This window comes from Musca domestica, unplaced genomic scaffold (assembly GCF_030504385.1).
Source record: "Musca domestica strain aabys unplaced genomic scaffold, Musca_domestica.polishedcontigs.V.1.1 46, whole genome shotgun sequence".
Taxonomy (NCBI): Eukaryota; Metazoa; Arthropoda; class Insecta; order Diptera; family Muscidae; genus Musca; species Musca domestica.
In genome coordinates, this window is record NW_026712336.1 from 6328072 (window position 1) to 6354579 (window position 26508).

Here is a 26508-nt window from a genome sequence, read left to right on the forward strand (position 1 = left end):
ATACAGATTCGAATGGGAAAAGTGTTATTGTTTAGCAAGTTAAATGCGATTTTAGGAAAAACAGATTTGGGGAGACATTGAGGGTAGAGAAGCAAACTTTTCTTAATTTTATAAAAAAAAACACGGATCCTTTGTGGGCGAGGTACCAGAAGGGGATCGCATATATATCATCTTCATAACAAATCTTTTATTAGCAAAAATGTTTGTATGTGTGAAATTTGAAGAGAGTTGAATGCTTATTTGCTTTCTTTGAGCGTTTTGTTTTTCAAAATCTTGAACCCTATGTGGAGGAGGTACCAGAAGAAATAGTCCGATCTCTACTATCTTTTTCACAGATCTTGTGTTGATAGAAATATTGAGATGTACCAAGTCTGAATGGAATCGGATGTTAATTTAATTTATTGAGATTCATGGATATTAAAAAATGTTGACCCTTTGTTGGGGAGGTACCAGAAGGAGTAGACCGATATATCCAATCTTCACAGCAGATCTTGTGTTACTAGAAATAACGGAATGTGTGAAATATGAAGGGAACATAATGCTTATTTCGGATTTTATGATCCTTTTGGTTATTCAACATTTTGACCCTTTGTGGAGGAGGTATCACAAGGAATGGTCCGATTTCCACCAACTTTATAACAGATGTTGTGTTGATTAAAATATTAGAAATAGTAGACCGATATATCGTATCTTCACAGCATATCTTGTGTTAATTGAAATAATGAATTGTGTGAAAAATGAAGAGAACCTGATGCTTTTTTCAGATTTTATGATCGTTTTGGTTATTAAAAATGTTGACCCTTTATCGGGGAGGTACCAGGAGGTATGGTCAATTTCTACCATCTTTATAATAGATCTTGTGCTGGTAGAAATAGTGAGATGTACCAAGTCTAAATGGAATAGGATTTTAATTTCGCGTTTTATGAGTTTCATCGATACTGAAAATGTTGACCCTTTGTGGGGAACGAACAAGAAGGAGTGGACCGATATTATCCATCTTTACAGCAGATCTCGTGTTACTAGAAATAATGGGATTTGTGAAATATGAAGAGAACCGAATGCTTATTTCGGATTTTATGATCCTTTTGGTTATTCAAAGGATTCCCCTTTGTGGGGAGGTACCAGAAGCAATAGTCCGATCTCTACCATCTTGTGTTGATGGAAATATTAAGATGTGCCAAGTCTGTATGGAATCGGATGTATATCCCGGTATATCCCATATTCACAGCAGATTTCGTGTAAGTACAAATAATGGGATGGGCAAAATATTAATGGAACCGGATGCTTATTTCGTTTTGGTTATTCAAATTGTTGATCCATTGTGGGGGAGGTACCAGAAGAAGTGGATTGATATATCTTCCATCTTCACTCCAGACATTGGGTTAATATGAAGGGAATCGGCTGCTTATTTCGGATTTTATAATCGTTTAGGCTATTCAAAATGTTGACTTTGGGGTCATAAAAAGATTGTGATGTGTAATTTGAAGGCAATCGGGCTGATAAATCAAATTTTGAAAGAGTTATAATTATTCAAAATTTTGACCCTCTTGTGGGTGAGGTACTTGATGGAGTGGACCGATATTGTGCATTTTTGCACCTGACCTAGCAATGATGCAAATATTAGGATTTCAAAAGTTGAAACAAACTCGGATTATCTTTTCTCTTTCTGTGCAATAAATACTTTTTTTAAATTTCGACCTTTTGTGGGGTATGTACCAGAAGGAGTAAACCGTTTTTGCCCATCTCCGAACCCGATCTAAGTTTGAGAACAATATTACGATATACCAAACAATAATACGATATATGCCGTGCGCACCAGCCTGACAGACAGACGGAGGGACGCTAGATCGACTCTAAATGTCCTGAAACGAATTTTGTTCAAAGAGACCTAGGGTCTAAAATCGCAATTTCTATTAGACACTTTTTGGCCGTATCAACACATTTCATGTAGGTATAAATATGAGGGTATAAACACATTCCATATGACCCGGAATGAACAAAAAAATCATTTCTAATGCTATTTACTCACCATTAATATGGAAGAACTACCCCGTTAATCTACTCCAAATTTTAAGTCCGCCCATTTCAAATCCTCATTTTTATGTATGATATGAGCTACATCATTCTCTGGCACAGCATCCTTTAACATATCTTCCAACACATCTTTAGTTTTACTTCGTTTTTCATCTGATCACATATATTATATGTATATTTTAAAGGAAATCATATTTTTCGCTAAATGGTTTCATAATAAGGCATTATCAATCGGCTACCATAAATACCCATAAATACAGACCGGGGAAGACCTTCATGAACGAGTGTAAGGTAAGGTTCTAATTCTTTAAATTTTCTCTCGAAAGTTGTTTTGTTCTCCAATTTAATTTTTTTTTTAAATTATTTTTTAGTTTTCAACTGACAATTTTAAAAAGTGTACTATTTCGAAATCAAAAAATCAAATCCAAAAAAACAAGAACTACTTAAATGCAAAGTATATTTATTTACTTTGTGAAGCTATTAGAAGTTTTTTTGGGCTAAAATTTTGTTAACGCCTCGAAACATTGGTCCTAGACCCAGCATGCAGAATACTGATCATCAGATGAACTGAGCCTATTTGCTATCGTCTTTGTTGTTGTTTGAAGGCCATAATTCGTGCCAAAGGTGACCAATTCGAAAATATCTAAACTTATTCTAAAATTTCATGAAATTTCCGACATTTTTTGCTTTCATTAAATAAAATTAAAAAAATGACTTTGTTGCCTTTTTTATCTCACCCAGCGTTGAGACTGATTTCGTCGACGTATATAGTCAGATATTTGAGATTTAGTAAAATATATTTCCGATTTTTATACCCTAACATGGAGAAGGAAGCGATAAATCGATGCATGCAGTCAATCAGTCTGTCTGTCTGGCCATGTGTTTTTGTGAACAAAATGCAGGTCGCATTTAGTATCCGATTAAGATGAAATTCATAATTGTTGGGCCCAAGGATGAACCTTATTGAAATTGGTGATAATCGGATCAATCGATTTCGGGTTAATTGTACATCCGACCGTATTCAGTCAAGAAGCAAGTAAATCAAATTTGGTGAAAATTGGTTCAGATATAGCTATAGCTCCCATATATATGTTTTATCCGGTTTAACGTTTAAGTCCGTCACATGCGTAATATGCACTCCACAACAACGATCTTTGGTATCAGATATCAGATACAGCTCAGAAACAAGTGCCTTAAATATTGTCAAGATCGCGACAGATTTGGATATAGCTCCGATATATATCTTTATTCGATTTCAGAATTATTGTGCACCAAATGGCTAATATCAGCCCAAATCGACTGAATTTTGACACTTCCAACTGAACCAGCAGCTAGTATTTCAAATTTTGGTGAAAATCAGTTCAGATATACCTATAGCTCCCATATATATGTTTCATCCGATTTGGAGCTTTAAGTCCTCACATGCGTAATGTGCACTCCACAACAATGATATTTGATACCAGACATCAGTACAGCTCGAAAATTCCTCTGGCAAATTTTATCGAGATCGGTTCAGATTTGTATACATCTTCATCCGATTTTACGGTTATTGTACATCATATATGTAATATCAGCCCAAATTGGATATATATTTTCATATTCAGCCGTATTTTTCCATTTGGTGAAACCCGGTCCGGTTTATATATTGTTCAGATAAATATATTTTAATACATTCCTAAATTGTGTCTTCTCTAAAACAAAAATACCCATTCAAATAAGGTTCAAACAAACTGTTTTGTTACAGAAGCTCTACAAAATACGCATAGTGGTGTAGAGTATCATATAGTCGGTTACGCTCGAGTATTACTGGTTGGGATGACGAATTTGTTATACCCTCCGCCATATGGCTAAAGATGGTATATATCATCTGATATAATCAAAATGAGCCTAGCCGAAATAACGGTTTCAGACCCTAGGTCTCTTTGGACCAAATCCGTTTCCGGACATTTGGCGTCGATCTAGCGATGCCCGTCCGTCTGTTTGTCTGCCTGGCTGGTGCGCACGATAACTCTGGAAGGGAGTATCCGATTTGGTTCAATCTCTGTACATGGTAATATTATTATCAAAGTTAGATCGAGTTCGGAGATGGACAATATTGGTCCAGTCCTTTCCACAAAAGGTCGAAATTTTCAAAAAAAAAATTATTTTTTTTGCACAGAAAGGGAAACGATAACTCGATTTTGTTCAAACTATGCAAATCCTAATATTTGCGTCAGTGCTATGTCAGGTACGAAAATGGACTATGTCGGCCCACTCCATCTAGTACCTCCCCCACAAAAGGGTCAAAATTTTGAATAATTATAACACTTAAAAATGTGATGTAAGAGTCCGATTGTCTTCAAATTTCACGCATCCCAATATTTTATTAACCCAAGCTCTGCACCGTTCGACTCCTTCTGGTACCTCCCCTACAAAGGCTCAACATTTCAAATAGCCGTGAAGCTCATAAAACTTAAATTTAACATCCGATTCCATTCAGACTTGGTACATCTTAATATTCCAATCAACATAAGATCTGTTATAAAGATGGAAGAGATCGGACCATTTCTTTTGGTACCTCCCCCACAACGAGTCAACATTTCGAATAATTATATCTCTCATAAAATTTACAGTAAGCATCTAGCTCTCTTAAAATTGTACACATCCCAATATTTTAATTAACACAAGATTTGGTGTAAAGATGAGATCTACTCCTTCTGGTACCTCCCCAACAGAGGGATCAAATTTTTAATGACAAAACGCCCTAAAATGGGGAATAAGTGTCCGATTCTTTACAAATATCACACATCACAATATTTCTACTAATGCAAGATTTGGTGTGAAAATTCAAGATATCGGACCACATCTTCTGGTACCTCCCACACGACGCATCAACATTTTGAATAATTATGTCTCTCATAAAGTATGAAATAAGCATACGACTTTCTTAAAATTCCACACATCGCAATATTTCTACTAACACCAGATATGGTGTGAAGATGATAGATATCGGCCTACCCTTGCGGTACCTCCCCGATATATGATCAAAATTTTAAATACTTAAATCTCTTATAACTTACGTGATTGCGTTCAAATCTGGTATATCTTAGTATTTCCGTCAAGAAGTGATCTGATGTGAATGATTTTTTTTGCCCACTCTATCCGATACCTCCTCACCCATTAAAAGTAAGAATTTTGATTTACAATTATTCGCATAAAATTAGAAATAAGTGTTCGATTGTTTTACATTTTGCAGATCCCAATATTTGTATCAGATGAAGTAGTATACCTAGATCCGCTATATCTGGCACCTCAACTAAAAATTATCACATATCTCATATCAAGTAATATAGTCCAAATATGGCACGTTGACATATATCAGAAAGGAGTTGGATAATATTGCCAATTCTTTCGGAACCTCCCCCATAAGGGCTCAACATGATGAATAATAAATATGAATGTCAAAATTTGTTTTAAAAAGCCATTGTCAAATTTCATACTTCTTCCTGAGAATTTAAGATCCGAATAAAATTTTTCATAACATCCATAACCTCATTTGCAAAATTTTAGTATTTTTCAAATATTTGACCAGAAAATATATAAAATTTAATTTGAATTACTTTAAGTAATTACAATTATTAAGAGTTGTCTGTATTTAAGAACCTATTAGCATACAAGTGCGTAAAAAAGAACCCCCGGTATACGAAAACATGTGAATAAATATTTTAATATGTACATACATACATACATATGTGCTTGCGATGCACATATTTCACGGCTGCCATCTCTGCATGAATGTCAAGGTCATTGAAATGTGCATAATTTCCGACAATAAACGTCGTTTTACGAGCAGCGTTCATGCAAAGTAATGTAAATGTGCAAGTGCAAATGGTTTGCGGATTATAAAACCAAAATAATGTAAATAATATAACAGGGATGAGGATTCAGCTTACCATATACAGTTCACACACAATGAAAGGATATCCTTTAAAAAAATTTTTGCAAAATTTTACAACACTTCCCATTAGCTTCCTTAGCTGGGATTTTAAGAAAAGAAAATCCTCAAATTATTATCCCTAAATTACTATAACAAAGCGACTCTTCATATCCTTAATATGACATTTTCGAAAATCCCGCAATCTCTCTCTTTCGTTTCGTTTCTTTCTTTATATTATTATCCTTGCAAACAAAGAACAACCTCTCAGCGCCTCAAATGAAATTTCTTGTAAACTTTCCCAACCAACCTCTAACACAAATCGTGTTCCCTCCACAACAAGGAAGCCAACCAGCCACACAAAGGCAGTCTTCATTGTCAAGAACGAGGCTTGCCAGTATAATATGGGGGGAAACACACACACATGTATATTTTTTATACACATACATATGTAAGTATATGTGTGTGTGTGTCTTGGGACTCGAGTTAAATGCAAACACGTTTTAATGTGCGAGTACACAGCAGTGATGTAATGCTAAATAAAAACAAAGAAAAAAGGAAAAAATCACGACCAAATCTCCCTCCTTTCCGATTTTTTTTTATTTGAGCATAAGAAAAATCCCATAAATCTGCATACATACGTACGTATGTGTAGTCAAAACAAAATTTTTTATGATGACAGTGGACTACTGTTTTGAGGAGTATGTACCTAAACACCAAAGGCATATCAGGGCGACCAGGACCTTTAAAATAATTTTATTGACATATTGTCCTCTCTCCACAAAAAATGTATTTTATGGGTCTGCTGACTATTGAAGATACTCTCATTACAGAAAATCCTTTAAAGTTTTTCTCTCTAAAGAGGGTCCTGTGAAAGTCTCTTTGTAGAAAGAACGCTTACTTCTGGCACTTCTTTTAAAGGCCTTCTCTTGTATAGACGACAATTTAAGGGCCTCTTGAAAAATAGGGGGTATTGCCTCTTTAAGAGAGCCTCTAGTGAGGACCCATGATATTTATTCTCTCTGTAGCAGACCTCTGGTTGTAGAAGACCTCCTAAAATCTTGCGGTTATACAAAATATTCAAAGAGTTTTCTAGCCATAGCTGACCTCTTAATACCTTTTAAGGTATTCTGACTACATAAAACTACCAATAAAACTTCTGGCTTTAGAATAACTCCAAAAGGTCTGCAGATGACCTTTTAACGGCCATCTAAATTTAGAGAAATTCTTAAAGGTCTTGTGGTTATAGAAAATTATTAAAGGTATCTCGGTTTTAGAAGAAGACATCCGTCTAAAGGAAAGCTTTAAGAAGTTCTACCTTTTTGAAGCTCTCTCTTTATACCCTTCACCATACCATGGAGGGTATATTAAGTTTGTCATTCCGTTTGTAACACCTCTAAATATACATTTTAGACCCCACAAAGTATATATATTCTTGATCAGCATAAAATTCTATGTCGATTTATCGATGTCCGTCCGTCTGTCCGTCTATCTGTCTGTCCGTCTGTGGAAATCACTCTAGCTACCGAACGAATTGAAGTAAATTGATTAAATTTTACTCAAATCTATGTTTGGTATTTGAAATTGGCCATGTAGGTCCAAGTTTTGATATAGCCCCCATATAGCAGTACCCTCCGATATTCGATATTTTGAGGATTTTAGCAACATTATTCACAAGAATTGTTTCAAATTTGGTACTTGAAGTTCGCAATGGATACTACAGCCTAAGACAGAAAATGGACCATGTAGGTCCACGTCTTCGTATAGCCCCCATATAACGGTACCTCCCGTATTTCGGTACTTTGTTGATTTTAGCGACATTATTGACTGGAATTGTTTCATATTTGGTACTTGAAGTTCGTAATAGATATTACAGTCTATGACAGAAAACTGTCTGTGCAGGTCAACGTCGTCGTATAGCCCCCATATAATGGTATCTCCCGATATTCGGTATTTTGATGATTTTAGCCACATAATTCACCAGTATTGTTTCAAATTTAGTACTTGAAGTTCGCAATGGAAACTACAGCCTAAGACAGAAAATGTACCATGTAGGTCCATGTCTTCGTATAGCCCCAATATAACGGTAGCTCCCGAATTTCGGTACTTTGTTGATTTTAGCGACATTATTCACCGGAATTCTTTCAACTTTGGTACTCGAAGTTCGTAATAGATACTAACGAATATGATAGAAAATTGTCTGTGCAGGTCCACATCTTCGTATAGCCCCCATATAACGGCACCTCCCGATATTCGGTATTTTGATCATTTTATCGACATTATTAACCGGAATCGATTCAAATTTCGTATTTAAAGTTCATAATTGATACTACAACCTAGAACAGAAAGTTGTCTGTGCAGGTACACGTCTTCGTATAGCCCCCATAAAATGGTACCTCTTGATATTCGGTATTTTGATGATTTTATCGACATTATTCCCCGGAATCGTTTCAAATTTGGTATTTAAAGTTCAAAATAGATCGTACAGGAAGTTCGTAATGAATACTACATCCTATGACAAAATTACTTATGAAGGACCACGTGCTCGTGGCGAAAATATTCAGGAGGGTGTATTTAAGACTTGGGCACGCAAACATTTTGACCGCAGACCTTGGACATTCCAACAAGATTCAGCACGCGCCAGCCAAGAATGGTTACTAAATGAGGTTCCTCGCTTCATTTCCAGCGCAAAATGGTCACCAAAACACCAATCCTTTGGGCTATTGTGTCTGGAGTATTTTTGGAGAAAACAAGGTTGGCACTAAAAAATACCAAAATGTCGATCATCTCAAGCAAGCGCTTCGCCGGGAATGTGCCAAAATTCCGCAAAGCAACATTCGGGCAGCGTGTGGAGGCTTCATAGGCCGTTTGAAGGCCATAATTCGTGCCAAATGTGACCAATTCGAACAAATCTAAACTTATTCTAAAATTTGAAGCTATTTCCGATATTTTTGCTTTAATTCAATAAAATTAAAAAAAAAAAAATGTAAAAATTATGTCGTTTGACTTTGTTGCAGATTTTTTATCTCACCCTGTAATGAGTTGCATTTGAGATGTATTTTTCTTTTGATTTTTTTTTTAATTTTCAAGTACTTTCAAAATGGTGGAGGGTATTTAAAGTTCCACCCGGCCGAACTTAGCTGCTTTTTTACTTGTTTGAAGGTCTTAAAGTTCTTGTCTCTATAGAAGGCTTTTCGATTGTCTTCTCTTTAAAGAAGAGCTATAAAACCCATAAATTATAGGTATTCTGCTCTTAGCACGCCTTCTTGGGATGTTCTGAGGTATTATCCTTAAAGAAAAAAAATTCTATAGGTCTCCCATCTATGGGAGACCTTTTAAAGGTCTTCTGACTATGAAAGCCCACTTCAAAAGCTCTGGCTATAAAATCCGTTTAAAAACTTTTCTAGCTTTATAATACCTTTGAAAGACCTTTGTCCACAGAATATCTTTAAAAGATATTCTCTCTATAGAAGTCATATAAAAAGGTCATTTGTTTAAAAAGGCCTGACAATGTGGCTAATAAAAACCTTTTAAATGTCCTAACTCCACAGAAGGTAGTTTAAACATCTTCTCGCTATAGAAGATTTTTAAAGGCCTTTTAATGAATTTCTAGTTATTGAAGATCTTCTAAGACATTCTCTAATTGCTCAAGAATATCAGCCTATCTTCTGAAAGTAAAAGAGATTTCAAGAGGTTTTTTGTATCCTCAGCCATATGACAAGAGGGGGTATATATCATTTGATACGGTCAAAACGTGCATAATCGAATTAACGGTTTTGCGATTCAGGTAATTTCGAGCCGATCAGGCGATGTTCATCCGTCTTTCAGGATGGTTGTCTGACTGGTGCGCACATTAACTCTCGAAGGGAGTGTTCGATTTGGTCAAAACTTGGTACATCGTAATATTATAGACAAGATTAGATCGAGTTTGGAGATCGTATATAAAATAGATTAAGCTCTATTTCTCTTTTTAACTTAGTGAGAGATAGAGAGAGAGAAGGAGAGAGAGAGTGAGAGAAACTCAATCGAATTTTGAGCTCTTGAAACCTTGAACATAAAATTGGGACTGGGCGATACTAAGCCATAACATATCATGGACCCAAAAGCCCATTTTCAATCCCTTTTAGAGACTTTGCGTGATAATGAGCTAAAGTTTTATGATCTGGATTAATCTCATTCAAAGTAGGATTAATTACCGCATATAGGCAGAGGGCACATGGCCGTCTCTGTCTCCGAATTTCGCCCAAATTAAGAATATATGTACTTCATAGAGCCTTAAATTATTATTTCAACAAATTACAAACGTAATACTGAGCGCAATATACCATCCATGTGAAATTTTATGCAGGATATAAAAATAACAAAAACTTAACAAATTATTGCCACAAAATGTTGCATACAAATTGGTTTAAGCATTTACAACCAGCTCTCGGTTGCTGTCACCGCAACAGCGGGCACTGCAGCTAAAGTGGCACTCATTGCCTGGCCTCTTTAGATGGTATTTAATGGAATCTTCGTTGTGGGCTTAAATGCCGCATTTTCCTTAAAATGAATTATTAATTGAAGAAAATTTAACGAAATGAAAATTACAATGGCCACAAAGAGGCTTTGTGTGTGGGTGGTGGGGGGCAACAAGGTCACTAGGTCAGAAGGTTATCAGAATAAGATGGTGGTTTTAAGCAATTGTGCATTGTTGAATAAAATATTTAGTAGGGCAATTTGAAGAAGTTGGAATGAGTGTTCATGTCGATGGAAACAATTAAAGTTTGCTCAGGTTTACTTAGTGTAGATTTCTAATTTTCGAAGGCTCATTTTTATACCCTGCTCCATAAAATGGGGGAGGGGAATATTAAATTTGCCATTCCATTTGTAATACCTAGAATATATTGGTCGAAGACCCCATTTAAAACATTTTTGATGTAGCCTTCATATAAAAATGCATCCTGATTCCTGGTACTTCAAAGATATCTAACCATTTCCTACCAAATCAAAGCATTCAAGGTGGGTCCACTTTTTGAAATCGACCCAATTAAAGTTACCACACGATTTTCAGTACTAAAAAGATTTTTCAACAAAATCAGCTATATTTTGGTATTTCGGATTCCTTGTGGGTCGGTTTTGCCAACAGATGTGTACCCTCAGCCAATGTTAATTTATTTAAATATATTTTGTCTTCTGTTATGACCCTGTATGGACAAGGTTCCAAAGGAATGGACCAATATTTTCCATTTCGTATCGGACCTAAATAAACTGCATATAAATATTGCGACGTGTCAGGTTTGGACAATATCGACTACTTCCTTCACTTTACATGAAATATGTTATAATTTTTAGAAGTGGTAAAATATTCCAGATCTTTTGTTGATGGGACTATTGAGATATGCCAAGTCTGAATAGAATCGCTTTTTATGAACTTCATGGATTTTCGAAATGTTGAACCTTTGTGGGGGAGGTACCAGAAGGAGTAGACCGATATAATCCATTTTCACAACAGACCTTGTGTTAATAAAAATATTGTAATGTGTGTAATTTGAAGACAAACACATTTTATATCAGTTAGAATGGGGGAGGTACTTGATGAAGTGGACCTATATTGTCTATTTTCCCGCCTGACATAGCACTGATGCAAATATTAGGATTTGCAAAGTTGGAGCAAAATCAGACTATCTTTTCTCTTTCTGTGCAGTAAAATATTTCGACTTTTTGTGAGAGAGGTAACAGAAGGAGTGGATCCCAACAATGTACCAAGTTGGGATCAAATCGGATACTCCCTTCGAGAGTTAGCGTGTGCACCATCCAGACGGACGGACATCGCTAGATCGACTCCAAATGTCCTGAAAACGAATTTGGTCCAAAGAGACCTAGGGTATAAAACCATTATTTCTATGAGGCACATTTGGCCGCATCAAATGACAGAATGGGACTAAGGGTATAAAAATATCCAATATTGGTATAGCCTAATATTGGTACGTTACACATTTCGAGGTTAGTCAACTTCTCACAGGGTGGACGGTATTAAAATACATTCGAACTTACAGACTCTTTACGGTGCCCCTCCGCCTTTCCGTCTGTTGTAATAACGCTAATAATATTAAGATAGGAAGCTAATATTTTGCAGAGATCAGTATTTTGTGTGCAGGCAGGGTAAGTTCGAAGATGGGCTATATCGGTCCACGATATCGTATAGCCCCCATATAACGGTACCTCCCGACTTTGATGATTGTAGCCAAGTTTTTCAATGGAATTGAGTTCCTTCCGAGTACTTTACCCCCTAGAAGAGAATTATCTACATAGGTTCACGATATCGTATGGTCCTCTTATAATGGTACCTCTCTATATTCGGTATTTTGACGATTTTATGTCAAATATTCGCCGAAATTGTTTAAAATTTCGTATTTGAAGTTCCTAATAGTTACTACAGCCTGTAACAGAAAATTGTCTATGCAGGTTCAGGTCTTGGTATGGGCACCATATATCGGTACCTCCCTATATTTGGTATTTTATCGATTTACATGACGAATTTCATTTTGGAAAGTATGCACATCTTAATACCCCATAATAGGTCAATTTTCGGTTTTTTAATGTTGTTTCAAAAAGTTCCGCTACTAAAATACCAATTTCTAGTATAGCTCCGGAATCGGTTTATCCAACCAAATCATATGACTACTTGCTGATATAGGTATTTCCATAAGCTTTCAAATGTTACCAATTTTACAGAATTTTGTAGTACCGGATAAAACCCGGATTTTGTATCCGAACTTTCGGGTCGAAAAGCCGGTGAAAAAAATACTTTGCCGTAATCAGATCAAAAATACCTACCCATTATATTCGTTATATTCGCAATCCCTATAATAATGGGGAATATGTCCGATGCTCTCTGGGGACTATGACCGATTTCTATTTAGACGTAATCTCCATTTCATTATGGGGTTTATGACGGAAAAACAATGCTCATAATCCTCATAACTCTATAATACTTTCAAATGATATTCATATTGTACAAAATTTTGTAGAACCGGATAAAGCCCGGATTTTGTATCCGAACTTTCGGGTTGAATAACTGGGTATTTCCCACATAAAAAAAAAATACTTTGCCGCAATCAGGTTAAAAACACCCACCCCATAATGGGGTTTATGTTCGCAATCCCTATAATAATGGGGATTATATCCCCTACTTTCCGGTGATTATGGCCGATTTCTTTTTAAACATAAACTTCATTGCATTATGGGGATAAAACCCGGATTATGTATCCGAACTTTTGGGTCGAATAACCGGGTATTTCCCACACAACAAAATTACTTGCCGTTTTATGTTCGCAAACCCCACGTTAATGGGGATTATGTCCGCTACTTTCTGGGTATTATGGCCGATTTTTTTAGACATAATCCCCATTCCATTATGGGGTTTATGATCGAAAAAACAATGGTCATAATTCCCATAATTGTAATGGAAGTTATGTCCGTATGGATTATGACACGGCATCCTCTTTACTACCATTAGACTAAACTCGAATCTCCTCCCTTTAGAAGTTTTTATTTTTCTCAAATCTTTGTTGGAAGCTTTTCATTACGGTTCCCTCATAATTTCTTAAGTTCGCATATACCTCGTACATACTCCCATGTGCAACCAGCCTACTGGTATATTTACTACCACTAATATCTGAAATTTTTTGTTGCCGTACTTTTAAAGAAGTTGCTTAAACTTATATAATAAAACAGGTGTTTTGGAAGTATATAAAACCCCCACATACCTTGCCTACAATATAAGTTAACAAAGTTCACTTTATGGTCCAAATAAAAACGTTAAATACTTTTATTGTAACTCCACTATAAATTTTATTAACCTTGTCTACCACACACTCACATACACGCACTCTCTCAGGGAGCTCTGAGTTCTCATCATTATCAACTTCATAATTATTATCACCATCATCATCATCACCACCACTATCATCACGCAACTTTATTACCCCACGATGTCTTTAAGTCTCCCCTTTTTTCCGCATAATTACATTTCCACGAAACGTAATTAGAGTAGATTCAACAGGAAATTCAACAAATTTTTCTAACGAACACCTTTTCCAAAATGAAATGACCTAATAGCACTAAAAGGCTACATTACTTTCATTATTCCGTCTGAAATACAAGTGACATACATAAGACGAAAGCAAAAAGGAAAAAAACACATCTTTTTTTTTTTGTTGGTATAGCTCCAACTCTTGTCTACAAACTACCTCCCCCACCTCCTCCTCCTTCTGCCTTTTGCTATATTTACCAACAAATACAAAACTACACACATACATACATTGTATAATAGAGTAGTTGTATATGTTGCTACACTTCAATCCTTGTGTAAATAATCATAACACACACACACACACACACACCGATACACTCACGGCAACACCAACACAGTGATGTGTTTACTTTACCAGCCATGGTCGACACCGAGGCATTGCAAACAGCATCAGATGAAAGGATACAAATGAGCCAGGCGGAGTCAATTGTATACGACCCGACACGACACACAAACACACTCTCGCTCACTCGTAGACCTGAGAGAGTGAGAGAATTAAATTCGGGAGGTGGTCGGTCTCATGACTACAAATAATCAAAAGGATAATACAATACGTGTTTGTTCTTACATGGAAGGCATTGAATGACAACGACCATTGAATGTAAAGCAGATACAGGATAATTAGCCACCAGTCAACCCCTCGAGCGGCATAATGGCAGTGGAGACGTGAAAGGCGTTCTATAGGCCTTTTTATACATGGGCTATTGTTATGGAGGAGTAGAAGATGCTTTGAAGGACCACTTTAAAGGTGGTATTACTATTTGTGGGTCTAACAAAGTCAGAAATTCACTAAGAGACCCTGATCGATGTTGTGGGTAGAAGGTTGATAAAACCACGTTTTTGGGCTAAAATGCCATACTTTTGGGGCAAAAATTCTCAAATTTACTATATATTTTAACATTAACTAGGGTGGTGTTTTTAAAAATTCGTACTAAAAAGTACTTATATTCTGGTTTTGATGATTGTAGACACCATTGGTGAGAGACATCAGACAAGGACTACAGGGTACTAAAATGTACAGATTAGTGTATGGTTAGAACTCGAATTCTTAAATTTGTTTTAGGCGAAATAAAATTTGTACAAGTTAAAAAGTAGCAGTCGGTATTGCCATCAGATGTATACCCTCAGCCAATGTTCGGTTATTTAAATATATGTCGACATCTGTTATGATTATTCAAATTGTTGTCCTTCTATGGAGAAGATTCCGCAGGAATGGGCCAATGTTGTTCATTTCGTATCGGACATAAATAAATATGATATAATTATTGCGACGTGCCAGGTTTGGACTATATCGACTACTTCCTTCACTTTGTATAACATATGTGATAATTTTTGGAAAATGTGTGTGAGGTACCGGATATAGTCATCCCAAGTAATCCATTTTCATATTTCTTATACAGATAAAAATATTGGTATAGGCACAATTAAAAGAAAATCGAACATTTATATCCAATTTTATGCGAAATCATAAATTCCGTAATCATCTCAGGTCTCTGGTTGAGAGAAATATTTAGATATCGCAAGTTTTAAAGAAACGATGCATTGTTTCGCAAATTATGACCGATAAAAGTATTGAAAATTGTGACCCTTTGTGGGAGAGGTACCAGAAGGGGTTCGCAGATATATAGCATCTTCACATCAGATCTTGTGTTAGCAAAAATATTTATGTGTGTGAGATATGAAGAGGGTTGCATGCTTACATCGCTTTCATTGAGCGTTTTTCTTTTTAAAATCATAAACCCCGTGTGGAGGAGGTACCATAAGAAATTTTCCGATCCCTACCATTCTTATAAAAGATTTTGTGTTGATGGATTTATTGAGATGTGTCAAGTCTGAATGGAATCGGTTATTAATTTCGCATTTTATGGATATTACAATTTTGGCCCTTTGTGCAGGAGGTACCACAAGGTGTGGATCGATGTATTCCTTCTTCAAATTTTGACCCTTTGTGGGGGAGGTACCACAAGAAGTGAACCGATGTATTCCGATGTATTGCGTTAGTAGAAGTAAGGGGATGTGCGAAATATGAAGAGAACCGGATGCGTATTTCGGAATTTATAATCGTTTTGGTTATTCAAAACTATGAACCTTTGTAGGGGGAGGTACGAGAAGGAATGGTCCGATCTCTACCATTGTTATAACAGATCTTGCGTTTATGGAAACATTTAGATGAACCAAGACTGAATGGAATCGTGTTTTATGAGCTTCATGATTATTCAAAATTTTAACCCTTTGTGGGGGAGGCACTTGGTGGAGTTGACCGATATATTCCATATCCACCCCAGACCTTGGGTTAATACATATATTGTGATGTGTGTAATTTGAAGACAATCGGCCTCTTATATCACATCTTATTAGACTTTTAATTATTCAAAATTTTGACCCTTTGAGGTGAAGGTACTCGATGGAGTGAACCGATATTGTCCATTTTCGCACCTGACATAGCACTGATGAAAATATTAGCATTCGCAAAGTTGGAACAAAATCGTATTATCATTTCTATTTCTGTGCAGTAAATTATTGTTTTTTAATTTTTAATTCGACCTTTTATGGGGGAGGTTCCAGAAGGAGTGGATCGATATTGGCCATCTCCGAACTCGACCTAAATTAGATAATAATATTACGATGTACCAAGTTTGGACCAAATCGGATACTCCCTTCGAGAGTTATCGTGCGCCCAGCCAGACATACTGAAACGGATTTGGTCCAAAGAGACCTAGAGTCTAAAACCATTATTTTGACTACGCACGCTTTGATATATACCCTATCTAGCCATAAGGCTGAGGGTACCAAATTTAAAATTAGTGTACGGTTAAAGTTGGCCTTCTGATGGAATGTAATTTCGTCTGCCGAATTTTATTCAAAATACGATTTGAAAAATCGAACATTTTTGGCTCTTAAAGGAATCAGAAATGTGTTATTGCAAAAGAATAAGGCTACTATTGGCATGAGGGTCATTTCTTTATTGAAAAGGGTTGAAAACGACAAGATATATAAAAATTTTATTAAAAAGCTTCTGAAAAGAACTTAGAGACTATAGAAATTAAGCATGAGGTAACTCGGACAGTAAGGTTTCTAAAAGTACTGAATAGGAATTATTATTGAGCGAACTTTAAAATTTTATATGCGGATCGAGATACAGCAGGATATTGATCAATAAGAGACTTTGCCAATTTTGATGTATTTTGAAGATTTGGATATGTTGTGATTATATCTTAAAATTTCTGTACCAGTTTAGATGCAGTTTTAATGTTCATATTTTAATTGGATGCAGAATAGTCACATAGCTTGGACGTATGCGGAGATATGTGATTATTTCACAATACTTAAGCTTAACTCAAAAATAATTAGTTTTAGTTTTTTTTTTATTTTTTGCTGAAAATTTAGTCGATGGAAGAACTTAGTCATAACACTAGGTATTAGTATGTTAGATTAAGCCGAAAATCTTTTAGATGCCTTGAAAGATTTTTGAATATAGAAAAAGTATTGAATACATATCTATGGAAGGGCTGCTGATATCTGAAACTAAGGCTAAGGCTAACCTTTAAATACTTTGCGCTACACATCGTATTTTATTATGTTCTTCTACGTTTATCGACAAGAATTAATCATTTTGTTCTTCAATAGCTTCAATTGAAATTGTATGTTGTTTAATAAAATGAAGTTCTGCATTTAGGATTTGGAAGATTTTCCATAAGAATTTTGGTTTAATTGAATTCTATGGTTCCTCTTCTATTGAACTTACGATCTCGTCACATGGGTAAAAAAGTTGTTTATTATTAAAATAAATCCTGGGTAGAATATTCCAGACAAAAACAATGAAGATTGGTGGCTCTTTCCGAAACCTAGGTATTCCCTACGACCTAATAAACATTACCATATTTCTCCACTAATAAACAAATGTCGTTTTTATAAAAACAACAATAATAGGATTAAGCCTGACTACTTTTTCTATTTTTTATTTTGTTATACCCTCCACCATAGTATGGAGGGTATATTAAGTTTGTCATTCCGTTTGTAACACCTCGAAATACACATTTTAGACCCCACAAAGTATATATATTCTTGATCAGCATAAAATTATATGTCGATTTATGAATGTCCGTCCGACTATCCGTCTCTCCGTCTGTCCGTCTGTGGAAATCACTCTAGCTTCCGAACGAAATGAAGTAGGTTGATAAAATTTTATTCAAATGTGTACTATGTCTGCAGGACTCTTGGTATTGAAAATGGGCCATGTAGGTCCATGTCTTCGTATAGCCCCCATATAACGGTACATCCCGATATGCGGTATTTTGATGATTCTAGCGACATTTGTTATTGGAATTGTTTCAAAATTAATATTTAAAGTTCATAATAGATGCTACGGCTTAAGACAGAAAATGGGCTATGTAGTTCCATGTCTTCGTATAGCCCCCATATAACGGTACCTCCCGATATTCGGTATTTTGATGATTTTAGCGACATTATTTACCGGAATTGTTTCAGTTTTAGTATTTGACGTTTTTAATAGATACTACAGCATAAAACAGAAAATGGGTAAAGTAGGTCCACATCTTCGTATAGCCCCCATGTAACGGTACCCCCCGATATTCGGTATTTTGATGATTTTAGCGACATTATTTACCGGAATTGTTTCAGTTTTAGTATTTGACGTTTTTAATAGATACTACAGCATAAAACAGAAAATGGGTAAAGTAGGTTCACGTCTTCGTATAGCCCCCATATAACGGTACCTCCCGATATTCGGCATTTTGATGATTTAAGCGGCATTATTTACCGGAATTGTTTCACATTTTGCATTTGAAGTTCATAATGGATGCTACAGCCTATCACAGAAAGTTGTCTGTGCAGGTCCACGCCTTGGTATAGCCCCCATATAACGGTACCCCCCGATATTCGGTATTTTGATGATTTTAGCTTGTGACAAAAGTTACCTATGCAGGTCCACATCGTCGTATAGACTCTAATATACGGCTACATTAGGTATTTTCAAGATTTTAACAGATTTTTAAGGGATTTTATTTTTTTGAAAATTGTTAATTTTTTACCAAATGGTGGGGGGGTATTCAAAGTTCGGCCCGGCCGAACTTACAGCGTTTTTACTTGTTTTTCTTTGATTTTTTGTAAAAAAATATTCTACTCTCGTGGTTTTCTCAAATCTTACAAATTTAAGTCTTATTATTTTTCTTTGAAGAAAACTTTCAGGTCTTCATTATTTCAGAGGAATTAGCTAATGTTGGTATCTGGGTTGGTATCTTATGGCCTCAAAAAACAGGATTCCGACCGATTTCAGGTATTTTGTTAGGCTTGTTCACATTTGGCAATGGAAATAGGTATAATTTGGTATTAGAAGTTTACATTTGGTTCGTCAACTCTGCATAAAATCGAAATCGGTTCACGTTTTGAAATATTGATATTATTTCGAAACAGAATTAGATATAGTATGTATATGGAGTTCACATTCCGTTAACAAACAAATATGTTAAGTTTTTGCCATTGGCATTTCTCCATTGTAACGGCTTAAAATATTGATGGTTTGTATTCTATTCTATACCGCAAATAGGTATAGTTTAATATTTGGGATTCTCATTTGAAAAAAAATCGTATTACGTTTTGGTAAAGTTTCCTATTCAGGGTTTTTTGGGTATTTGAGAGATTTCGTTCAGATTTTATGCATTGACATCCACTTCTATTTAGAATGTTATTTGGGATTATTAGGAATAAATAAGTCCTGCCAAAAAAAAAATTGAAACGGGTTCATTCGGGCATATTCTCCAATGTTTTCATTTGCTCATCTTGTTGGCTGAAAATAGTGCTATTTTTACTTTTAGAAATCCTCCTTATTTCCAACCATGCTTGCGTTTTAACTAGTTTATATGCTAGATTGGTTTTTAAACCATTCTAGTCACACAATTCTGCCAGCCTATTATTCTTGAATATCTTCAAATTTATAAATTACCAACAATTCATCAATTTTTTTCCGGTGAATTTTACAAAACACTCCCCCCATTTGAATATGGGTAATAATAAGTTAAACGGATACTGTAACATTTTATGAGCTTTGTTTGTTATTATGTCTCATTGCGAACAAAAAAAGTACGCATATGACTATGTGTGTAAGCGTGTGTGTTAATATGTGTAGTCACACACATACATGTAGCATATATGAATATTTGTGTACATTATTGTATGTCGTATACGTATGTATGTATGTATATTTAATAACACGTGTACTTACCATATGCATACTATTGTGGCTTTTGTTGTCATCGTCATTGTTGTCGTCGTCGACGATGTCGCATTTATTTCATGTTGTAGTAGTTGTTGCTGTTGTTCCTATGCTTATTGTCCAGTAAATACAATTCTAAGAGATTGTCCTCATGTGTACATTCACACACACTCGCACAGTTGGGTATTGTGTTGTATGTACTCTCGTATGTGTGGCATCAATAGTCAACAACGTAGTTTAAGTTGAAGGACTCGTGCTTTGAATTGCATGAAAATTAAATATGAAATTTTTAGTTTTTTTTCGTCGCCTTTTCAAAATAATTTCATTAAAAATTTTAAATAGCTGAATGAAAATTGTCACTTCCCGAAGGGACAATAAAAGTGCTGCTTTGTCGCCTGGTTAAGAGTTTAATTTATTTATTGTTGTTTTTGTTGAACTTGTTGTTTATTGTCTTTGTCTTTTATGGAACTTGTTGATTTTGATTAAATATTTCTTTTTTGTTTGTGTGAGTATGAAGATAGTTATACTTTTTTTGTTTGGCTTAATTAATAAGTTACCAACACTGCTCTTAATTGCTGGTGGTGGTTTATTTGTGTGGAGGTTAAATTAAATTATATTTTTTTGGAAAATGTTTTCATATCCTTTTTTTTAACACTTATGCAATTGAAGAATTCGCTTGGCTGAGTTTCATTTAGTGAATTGTTTTAAAACAATGTTTGCAGAATTGTTTTTTGGGGTTTTGTATTATCCACAGGTACTTAGTTTTGTAATTAGTTTCATTTCGATTTCAATTAGTACTGCAAAATTCAAAAGAGGCGGAAATTTAAATAATGGCTTCGAAAATTGATTTAAGAAAAAATACAGAATTCTAATATCCACTCGATAATTCTGTAACGGGTGAACACACCCCGAAGACGTCCAATCGAAGAGTATGTTACATTCCAACAAAAAATTTAGTGTCACAGTAATCATTTCCTCAGAATTTAGTAATGAGTAACAGAGACACAAGATATATGTGTGTGCGTGCTTTCGGCTCACCGTCGTTTATGTACATGTAAGGTTTGAGACAAAGCCCTTAAATACACATACGAAGATAGAGAGTTATATACCAGCAGAGGACAAAATAAAATCAGTAAAGAAAGGCCAAAAGTCAGTTGGGACAGACTTTATGATACCCTACATCACTGCGCATATTTAGTAGAGCTACTCGTAACAAATAAACGTTTTTTATGGGGAATTTATAAACATTAATCATACCAACTATGATAATTTGTGAATGTGTATTAAGGCTATAGGATTTATAATTTAAAGGCAAAATGAACTTACATATGGGAGGTATATTCTTCTCTAAATCGATTTCTACTAAATTTGATATTCATTAAAATCCATCTTATTTGACCTGATATTACAAATCTTAGGCACAACAAACGAGAAGTAGAATTAAAATATGAATCTAAACCGATCTCTATAAAATTTGGCAGAGGTATTTCTATGCTGTATCTAATAGATGGGACCAAATATCGTTGTTGTGGAGAACATTTTACGGGTGCGAGACACTTTAATACAAAATAAGAAGAAACATATACCAACCAACTTCAGACTGCTGTCATTTCTAAGTCACTTGTCCGACATCTGTTAAAATTATTCCAGTGACAGCACAATATATTGCTGACAAGCGTACCAAAGCATTTTTGTGAGAATTTTCCAGAAAAAAAGTTATTTGTGCTGGAATTCAAGCGTGATTGTGTGATTTTTATACCCTACACCACATAGTGGTAAGGGTATTATGTCTTTGTGCATTTGTTTGTAACATGGAGAAGGAAACGAGATAGACCCATAGTTACTTTTGAGAACCTTCATAGAATCACTTTCTGAGTCGATTTATGCATGTCAGTCCGTCTGTCCGTCCGTCCGTCCGTCTGTCCATGTATTCTTGTGAACAAAATGCAGGTCGCATTTATTATCCGATTGAGATGAAATTTTCCAAACAATATATTTTTGGCCCAAGGACGAACCCTATTGAAATTGGTGAGAATCGGATCAAATTTAGATATAGCTCCCATATATATCTTCATCCGATTTCGGGTTAAATGTGCACCAAATGTCCACTATCAGTCCAAATTACCTGAATTTTGGCACACCCAACCGAGTTCGGCCTAGAAGTAAGTATATCAAATTTGGAGAAAATCGGTTCAGATATAGCTATAGCTCCCATATATATCTTTCATCCGATTTGTTCTTTAAGTCCCTCACATCCCTACTATGCACTCCACAACCGTGATATTTGGTACCAGGAATTAGATGGAGCACAGAAATAGCTGTTTTAAATTTTATCGAAATCGGTTCAGATTTGGATATAGCTCCCATATATATCTTCATCCGATTTCGGGTGATTGACCACCAAATGGCCGTAATAGCATCAATTTTGGCAAATCCGACCGAAACCAGCTTAGAAGCAAGTACATCAATTTTACCGAAATCGGTTCAGATTTGGTAATAGCTCCCATATATATCTTCATCCGATTTCGGGTTAAATGTGCACTAAATGGTCAATATCAGCCCAAATACCTGAATTTCGTACATAAGACCGAATTCAGTCTAGAAGCTAATACGTAAAATTTGGAGAAACCCGGTTCAGAGATAGCTATAGTTCGTAAAATGCACGATAGAATTAGATAGATTTTGATTTTGTACCAAATATCTCATAGAGCTCTGAAATGCCCTGTATAAAACTTTTTACGAGAGCTCTACTAAATATGCATAGTGGTGTAGGGTATCATATAGTCGGCCCCGCCCGACTTTTGAGCTTTCCTTACTGGTTTTATATGTGGCTGGAAAACCATAAGTGGCTATCGTTAGAGCACTCCAGCATTTAAAGGTGAATAAATCGTTTGTGTCTCGTACCATCGCTCGTTACCGTGATACTGGTAGCGTAGCCCGACGTCAAGGAAGTGGATGAAAGAAAACAGCAACATCAGCAGAAATGGTTCGAAAAGTAAAGAAGCGACTGAAAAATGGCTCGTGAGCTGAACATATCGCAATATTCCATTCGGAAAATATTGAAAAATGAGCTCGGGGTAAAGCTATTGAAATTCCAAAAAGTGCAAAAACTTACACCGCAACGGAAAGAAAATAGACTCAAAGGAGCTAGAGAGTTGCTTCGCTTGATCGAAAGTGGTGAACTGCCGAATTTGGTTTTCTCCGATGAGAAAACATTCGTTGTCCAGCAGTTTGTAAACAAAGAAAATGATCGTGTTTACTTGCCAAAGAGGTCAGATGAAATGTGCACCTTCGGTTGGCCACCAGAACTCAAGCGCCGGCCATGGTGATGGTGTGGGCCGCCATAACAGCCGATGGTCTCTCTCCGCTCGTATTAATCGACCGTGGCATCAGAATAAATGCCGAATATTATCGCGAAAATATTCTGGGGGGTGTATAAAAGCCTTGGGCAAACATTTTGAAATTTTTTGAAAAAATTAAAAAATTTGGCTAGGGTATACCTGAGCTGTATTTGATTCATTTCTCCGAATAAAGTTGTTACAGGGTGTATATTACGACTGTGGAGGACAAAAGTAAAAAATCGGATGAAGAATATATATGGCAGCTATTGCTATAACTAGTCACTATGCTCAAGTTCATTGTACGTGCCAAACTCCAACCTATTTGAACTCATATTGCATATTTGATGCACAATAAAATGCAAATCGGACGAAGATATTTTTGGGAGCTATATCTGAGTTCTAAACGATTATCTCCAATTTCAATAGGGTTCGCCCTTGGGCCGAACAAAATGTAATGATGACAAAGTTTAATCTCGATCAGGCAATAATTGCAATTCGTACTCTGTCTACAAAAATACATTTACGGACGGACATGCATAAATCGACTCAGAATTTGATACTATGCAGATCATCAAAATAAACTATGGATCTATCTCGCTTCCTTCTCAATTTGTCAAACCTGATGCTAATTACATCCTCCGTCATAAAGCTAGAGAGGGTGTATATCATCTGATATCGCCAAAACGTGCCTCAACGGTTTTAGACCCCAGGTCTCCTTGGACCAAATCCGTTTCAGAACATTTAGAGTCGATCTAGCGATGTGGCTGGCTGTTGCTCGCGATAACTCTCGACTGGAATATTCGATTTGATTAAACTTGATACATACTTAGATCGAGTTTGGAGATGGGCAATATCGACCCACTCCTTCTGGTACCTGCCACATAAAATGCAACATTTTCAAAGAAAATTATTTGCAGCACAAAAAGAAAAGATAATCCGAGGTTGCTCCAACTTTGCACATCCTAATATTTGCATCAGTGCTAGGTCAGGAGCGAAAATGGACAATATCGGTCTACTCCATCAAGTACCTCCCCCACAAACAGGCAAAATTTGGAATAATTATAACTCTGATAAAATGTCCAATAGCCTTCAAATTACACATATCACAATATTTTTATTAATCCAAGGTCTACTCCTTCTGGTACCTCTCCACAAAGGGTTAAAAGTTTGAATATCCATGATGCTCATAAAACGCGAAATTAATATCCGATTCCATTCCATACTTGGCACATCTCAATATGTTCATCAACACAAGATATGTTATAATGATGGTAGAGATCGAACCATTCCTTCTGTTACCTCCTCCACAAAGGGTTAAAGTTTAGAATAACCAAAACTGGGGGAAAGGAGGTGTCAAGAGAAAAAAAAAAACAAAATTATTTGTTCTTTGAAAAACAATAGTTCTTCTTTGTTTTTATACCCTACACCACATAGTGGTAAGGGTGTTATGTCTATGTGAATTTGTTTGTAACATGGAGAAGGAAGCGAGATAGACCCATAGTAACTTTTGAAGATCCTCATAGAATCACTTTCTGAGTCGACTTATTTTTGCGAGCAAAATGCAGATCGCATTTATTATCCGATTGAGATGACATTTACAAAACAATATTTGTTTGATCCAAGGACGAATCCCTTTGAAAGTGGCGAGAATCGATTCAAATTTAAATATAGCTCCCATATATATCTTCAACCGATTTCGGGTTAATTGTGCACCATATGGCCAATATCAGTCCAAATAACTTGAATTTTGACACATCCGACCGAATTCAGTCTAGATGTAAGTAAATCAAATTTGGGGAAAATCGGTTCAGATATAGCTATAGCTCCCATGTATGTGTTTCATCCGATTTGGCTTTATAAGTTCTTCACATGCGTTATTTGCACTCCACAACAATAATATTTGTTACCGTACATCAGATACTGTTCGAAAATACATCTGCCAAATTTTATCGAGATCGGTTCTGATTTGGATATAGCTCCCCTATATATATTTATCCGATTTCAGGGTTTTCGAGTTCCAAATGGCTAATATTAGCCCAAATGGAGTGAATTGTGACACAACCGACCGAAATCAGTCTAGATGTAAGCACACCAAATTTGGTGAAAATCGGTTCAGATATAATTATAACTTGGTTCAGATTTTTATAAAACTTCGACATCTTCATCCGATCACCACCATTTATGTAATATCAGCCCAAATTGAATAGATTTTTTCATATTCAAACGAATTTTTCCATTTGGTGAAACTCGGTGCGGAATATCTATTACTGCAATAAATATTTTTGAATATATTCCTTATCGAAGTCATATCATGCACTATACAGCAATGTTATTTGGTACCAGAGGTACAATAGCTTCCGTGAAATTTGTTGAAACCGATTTAGAGTTGGATATTTCCAAATTGTGACTATTCCCAAAATAAACATTTTTTGTTATAGAAGCTCTACTAAATACGCATAGTAGTGTAGGGTATCATATAGTCGGTTCCACCCTTTCCTTACTAGTTAGATATATAAATCTTACACTAGCATTACCAAAAAATAACAAATTTCTATGCGGTTCTTGTTGAGTTGATTTTGTTGTAGTATTGCTATTAAAAATGATTGATAAAATTTTAAGGGCTGAGCCTTATCTTTCCTACAGCCTAGAAACAAATAATGATAAAGTATTATTAACTTTAATGCAATATAAACCTTTTTTAAAATTAAGTAGAAGAGAAAATTATAAGTTTCAGGTTTTATGAAAAAGTGTATACTCAAACATTTCAAGCGAATAAAAAATGGAAAGTTAAACCCAACAAAAATTTCAAACAAGTGTCCCCTTGGCTTCTTGGAAAAACAAGTTCCCCAAAAGTCTTGAATTTCATTTCAAACAACATTACAACTTGGTTCGCAATGAACTTCGACAAATA

The 26508-nt window shown here is 35.6% G+C and overlaps 1 protein-coding gene across 1 annotated transcript in view; it reads right to left on the reverse strand.

Annotated features, from left to right (window-relative positions):
* Positions 1 to 26508, reverse strand: part of LOC101898649 (uncharacterized) — a 129439-nt gene that overhangs the window by 101457 nt on the left and 1474 nt on the right. Inside the window, exon 2 of the mRNA XM_059127621.1 lies at positions 20266 to 21053. The gene's annotated coding sequence lies outside the window, so the exon portion shown is untranslated. The remainder of the gene's footprint in view (positions 1 to 20265; positions 21054 to 26508) is intronic.